Source organism: Epinephelus fuscoguttatus, linkage group LG8, assembly GCF_011397635.1.
Source record: "Epinephelus fuscoguttatus linkage group LG8, E.fuscoguttatus.final_Chr_v1".
Lineage (NCBI taxonomy): Eukaryota > Metazoa > Chordata > Actinopteri > Perciformes > Serranidae > Epinephelus > Epinephelus fuscoguttatus.
The window spans coordinates 26,081,425-26,087,637 of record NC_064759.1 but is presented as its reverse complement, the minus strand read 5'-3'; positions in this window follow the sequence as shown (position 1 = coordinate 26,087,637).

Genomic DNA, 6,213 nt, shown 5'->3' with positions numbered 1-6,213 from the left:
TAATAAGTGTGGACAGTGTTGGATTATAACTAAGTACCTTCATTAAGTATCCTGCTAAATATCAGTGGCGCTCCCAGGGGGTGGGGGGGCATGGCCACCCTGATATAATTGACTCTTTGCTAAGCCCCGCCCTCTTATGATAGTCCATCAAGCTGTAAGAGTGAGCATGGAGTCCACACTGTAAAGCGGGATTTATATGTAGGTATATTGAGGTCATGTTTATATGACAACGATTTCAACCGAAAACGGTAAACTTTAGTTGGGTTTTGGCTGATCGTTTACACAACAGCCGCATTTTGGGTGCCTGAAAACACAATGTTTTGAAAGTGGGTTCCAGAGTGCAATATTTTGGAAACAGCACCTGTTGTCATTTAAACTTGCAATATGCAGTAAGACTTTTCACACATGCACATTACACTTCCAGTCACTAGGCATGCATGACCAAGTAGACCATCACAACAACAACGGCGGACTCCCGAGCTATGTTTGTGCTGCTCACCCTATTGAATTTATCAACGCTTCTCCATCAAAGTGTAATTTTTACTGTAGCAACTTCTCCTCCTCGTCCGTCCAGACAAATGTTTGTGCAGTTGCCATTTTGTTTGTTTATACATCATCACTCTGTAGAAGGAAGCACATGTGCACAGGCACATGTTGTTTCATTACAATGTCACACCACCAACTGCTGGCCTGGCATGTATACTACAGCATTTTTGGTCATTTTTGCGGACCAGTGTGCACAGCGATTGTTATCAAAATGTTGGCATCTGAACACAGAACTTTTCTCAAAATGAAAATGAGAAACAATTCAGTTTTCAGCGGATCGTTTTCATGTAAATGCCATAGGCTACGCACTTGGCCTAGGCCATTGTGAGCATTTACCTGTGCGGTGGTGTGTCTGCTGCATAACTGCTGCAGTTATACCTCCAAAACAATAGTTGGCAGCGGGGTTTCTGTGAAGTGCTGTAAAGTTTAGTTGATTCAAAACACACCAAAAACACACATTAAACATGGCTTAATAGCAACAATGTCAAACACAAGTACACAAATCAGCTTCACTATAACTTGCAGGACTCACAGACAAACACTTGTCTTTTGCTGGACACATTTTCCCCACAAATACAGCATGCTAATGTTTTTAGCACAAGCCTATGGCATTTTACATTATATAAATTAGCCTAGCAGATTGCAGACATTTCCTCTACTCATATGAATCCAGGGACAACAGCAACATTTAACAAAAGTAACATTATAAAATTTGGTTCCATTACAACTCACAAGGTTCACTGACAAAACAACTGTCTTATACTAAACACATTTAACAAACAAATATACCCCACTAACGTTATTAGCACAAGCCTATGGCATGTCATGTTGTCACTGCTCCGTCCAGCACTCACTGTATTTCCTCATCACCGGTGACAGAAATGGAAGTCTGCACCTCATTTTTGTCCTCAGAACAGGGTTGCACACCGACATTTTCAGAACAAAACAGAACAGGCTGCAGTGAGAGTCTCTCTTGATTGGATATTTAAAGATAGCCGGTTTGTGCATTTGAAGGATATAGGCTATCCAGGGTGTCAAAGTGACTGAGCAGCAAAAACAGGTTAAAATGATGATTTTTTTTTTTTTTACATTTTACTCCACTTCATGTTATTTGACAACTGCTTAGCTACTTTATTATCTCCATCACCTTATATCACGAGCCAACTTACATTCCAGTGATATTGTAGATGATAGTGTAACACTTACATTAAGCCATTTTTCTGCATTGAGAACTTTCACTTGTCATCATCCAAGTAGTTTGTATTTTTATCAAAATATTCCAATTTACATCCACTTTTACTTAAAGGTCCAGTGTGTAGAATTTAGTGGCATCTAGTGGTGAGGTTGCAGAACTGAAACTTTTCCAGTGTGCCAAGCATGTGGGAGAATTATGGTGGGCAATGTGAAAACATGAATGGCCCTATCTAGAGCCAGTGTTTGGTTTGTGTCTTCTGGACTACTGTAGAACATGTCGGACTCTGTGGAAGACGACCCGCTCCTTATGTAGACATAAACATCTCATTCTTAGATGATTATAAGCTAGCGAAAACATAGCTTTGCATATTAAATACAATTTCTGCCAAGAGATGCCCCTTAAATCCTACACACTGGAACTTTAAAGGAATACTTCACCCACAAACCGACCATTTGAATATCAGTAAGTCATGTCGTGTTAGCTTGAATTTGTGAATTCACCTTGAATTAGAGAGATAGCATTTTTCTTAGATGGCTCCACGGACAAACGGAGAACATCCTGATTTATTGATTGAGTGGGGTCCACTTGAACAACAGCAAAACTATATCAAAATATGTGTTTACAAACTGTCACACAACTTGTTCAGTATAATCCAAGTCTTATTTATTCAGCCATATGCTCAGTACATCCTTAACACATGCATTTTTGCTAAAACCTAAACTGAAAGTGAACCTTTACTGTGGTCTGCTCAAAACCAGTCTACAAAAGGCACTTTGGTGTCCATTTTATTGATACTAAGGTTTTTTTTAGTAAAAATGCATGTGTTTGTAAAGTATCGAACATAAGACTGGATAAATGAGACGTGGATTATACTGAACAAGTTGTGAGAGTTGGTAAATAAATATTTCTTTATTTAGTATGCTGATGTTAATGGTGGTCCCCAGACAATCAATTAATCAATATGTTTAAACGTTTTTCTGTGGAGCCGTGCGAGAAAAGCAAAGTTTTCCTCTCTAATCCAAGGTACCATGGCATAACTAATTGATTTACAAATAGTTATTTTGTGGGTGAAGTATTCCTTTAAGTAACACTTTTTTAATGCAGAACTCTCTTAGATCAATGTAGTGCTCTTGCAGCGTGATGTCGCCATTTTTACTTCAGTAAAAGAATCTGGATACTTCTTCTACCACTGCTTTTGGGTTTAATTATGGTAAGAGAGGAGGAAAAATAAAGTAAAGCAGATGGGGGATGGGTAATTATTTTAGAAAGCCCTGTGGCACTCTGACACAACTTTTTAAAGTTTCCCGCATCTCATAAACAATCTATGTAGTGGAGTAAACTCATAAAACTACTGTGACTACTGTATGGGTGTGTTTTTCTTGTGGTTGAGGGGGGCTATTTACAGTGCCAGTGCCCCTCTGTTTTGGTTGAATGACGTCACACATTCCTACTCATGAAACACACACATACACACGCACCGTGACCCCTCCGCATTGTGTCCTGACCCCGGCTGGAATATTTGAGCCAGAGTTGGGGTACAATGGGATGAACTCATATTGCATATGGAAACAAACGCTCAGTCTCCCAGCTAACGCATAGGAACACATTTTATTTGTGTCCTGGATGGAGGCTGAGTTTTTCATATTGTCTGACAGCCTCAGTTGATGTGAAAAAATATGGAGCCAGTATGTTGAGGGGGCCTCCAGGCTGCTGCTGGCTGTGTAATTAAAACAGAAGGTTTATAAGGCACGACCATCTGTATATTTGGGAAACAGTCACCATTATGCAGCATTCCCTTCAAGCAAGAGGATTAGCTTGCTTTTCTACTTTCTCACACATACAAAAAAACAGAGGGTATTATTGTAGTAAAACCCCAGAGACCTTGTTCACATGCAGACTGGTGTTAGTCACAGAGAAAGTGAAGGACAGTATCTAAATGAATGAAACAAGAGTTGCCAAGTTGTGACATATCGGCATTAGCTTATAAAACTAATAATAAAATGTATGTATTAGTTTTATATAATGTGTGTTTTGAAGCTATTTTCTCTAACAGCTCCAGGTGTTCGTTAAAGGTTAATTTACTGTGGTAACAACAACAGGAGCTTTGGAAAACCTGAGATTATTTGGTTTCACCAGCTATGTTAACTGGCCCATTTGTGTCTTACACGCCTCATTAAAGGTTTTATTTCCCGGCATTCAAACACGCCACACACTCGGGGCATGGGCGAAAACATTCACAATATTTTCTCAGCTTTTAATGATGTCAGTAATATCAGTCAGTCAATCAATGTGTTTATATTTCTCCAAGCATACAAATCCTTATTCTCATACTTTCATAAAGACTTATGCTGCTGTCATACAGGAAACAACCAACCAAGTCAATTGTTTTTATTTTACTTTATCCAGAGAGCTTTAAAATCTGCACAACAACACCGTCCATCCTCAGACTGATGAGTTTGAGCTGCTTGCATTTACATAAAAGCATATGCAACTGCAAAATTTAGTTAAATTCAATGAGGACAGCAGGCTTTTACTTTGAAGCAGCTGCAGCACTGAGCAACATATAGCCAGTGTTTGCTAAGTGCTTGACAGCAGATGTTCTGGCTGGATGGAGATGGATGTATTTAACAGCTGTGGCAGATAAGAAGAGTACACCAGGAAATAGTGGCACCCACCTATACTATACTTTAATAAAAGTTTATCTACACTAAGGAATAAATACATAGAAAAAACACATTACACCTGTGTGAGTGTTCTCAGAAATCAGAAATGTTATATTGATCCCTGGGGGAAATTGGGACATTACATTCGCTCTTAAACTGTAGGCATAAAGTAATTAGGAAATAGAAATGGAAATAAGATGTATGGAGGATGCCTCAGTATCTAACAGAAAATATAAATATAAGAAAGACTTGTTGCACAAGAGAAATGAAAAGTGCACAGCGTTGATCATGGCCCTTTTCGCTTCTAGAAAAGGCCAAACTGACTAAAACACTGTTACTATGGCAATGTACAGTAAATAAATGAACAACTTTGGCAAGTGCAATGCCTTCACATACACGCCAGCAGTTTAGCTTTATCCCCGAAACAATAAAAGGACTTGTGAAAATCTGCTTATACAATGAGCTCACACAAAAAACATCCACGGATGACCAAATTACCGGGCTTGAGGTCAGCCTCCGAGATAATGAGCTGCGTCCCCCCTGTGAGAATACACAACCCAGTCCAGGGACTCAACTGGTGCAATGGAGGGTGACTGTGACTGTGACTGTACCGCTGTGCACTCCACCCCTTTTTTTTTTCCACCAGCAGAGTTTCTCAAGAGGAAGGAAAGTGATTTTCTTTAACTCATCAAAGAGAATTCATGCTGTACAACTCGTGTGTAAGAAAGACTACGACTGTGGTCTGGAGAGAAAGCGAGTCACAGTTGTATTCTGTTGCCTATTCAATAATCCTAGTTGTCATGGAAACTGCAGAGCTGACGAAAAGTGTTATATGACTCCAGGGGCTGTTAGTGACAAAATTAATTATTAGAGGAAATGCATTGGTTCTGCTCAGACCTCATTTTGCCAAACAACACTGTTAATATCCTATATGTCTATTTATTCAAACAGGTGGTAACTTAAGTCTGGAGAGTGTTTTCCTTTATTTCTGACACATCTAAAATGAAAACGTCGCTCTTTTCAATGACAAGGCGACTGCAGCTTATTGCTTAGGCCACTTCATTAGCTGGTGTTACATGCTAGGAGAGGAGAAAGGAAGGTGTGAAAAAACAGCAGCACTGACAAAAAGAGGAAGGAATCAGCGGTTAAAAACAACCTCCCATTTTCTAATGATTTCATACCGCCTGTTTGAAAGTGTGAAAGAAAACACGGCACACAGAAATGAGTTGACAGAAGACAAAATGCCCCTCTATCTTTGTCAAGAGCTCACACACCCACTTTCTGTTTTGTGCTGTGGCAGCATCTGGTTGAGATCAAATTCACAGAATCGGAGACAATACCGAGAATAACTAAAACAGCGTTGGCTTTTTGCCCCCCTCCTCTTATTCCTGGTTTCACTTCCTGTTATTTTGTCTCTCCTGGGAGCCTTTTCCTGTCACCTGATGGTCAGAGATAGAAATATGGAAAAAAGGTTAGGGGGAATCAGTGAGGAATGTGTTTTTGTCTCTGCCCACACCTTTTTTATTCATCATGTTTTAATATAAATCCCACTATGGCCTTACATAACATGACACAGCATGATTTTATCAATCAAAAGCTGACCATTTTATACTATAAAAATAAAAGCACTCCCTCAAACAGAAGATGACCTTGCAAAAGTGTATCTCACTTTTCAAAGAGATCACATTCCTTCTTGTTCATTCACACACTGACCCGAACCAGACAAAATATGAGACTTTTGTTATGCTGCTACCAAAAACTCTTGGTGCACAGGAGACGTGGGCACTGCAAGGGCTTGTACGTATCAAA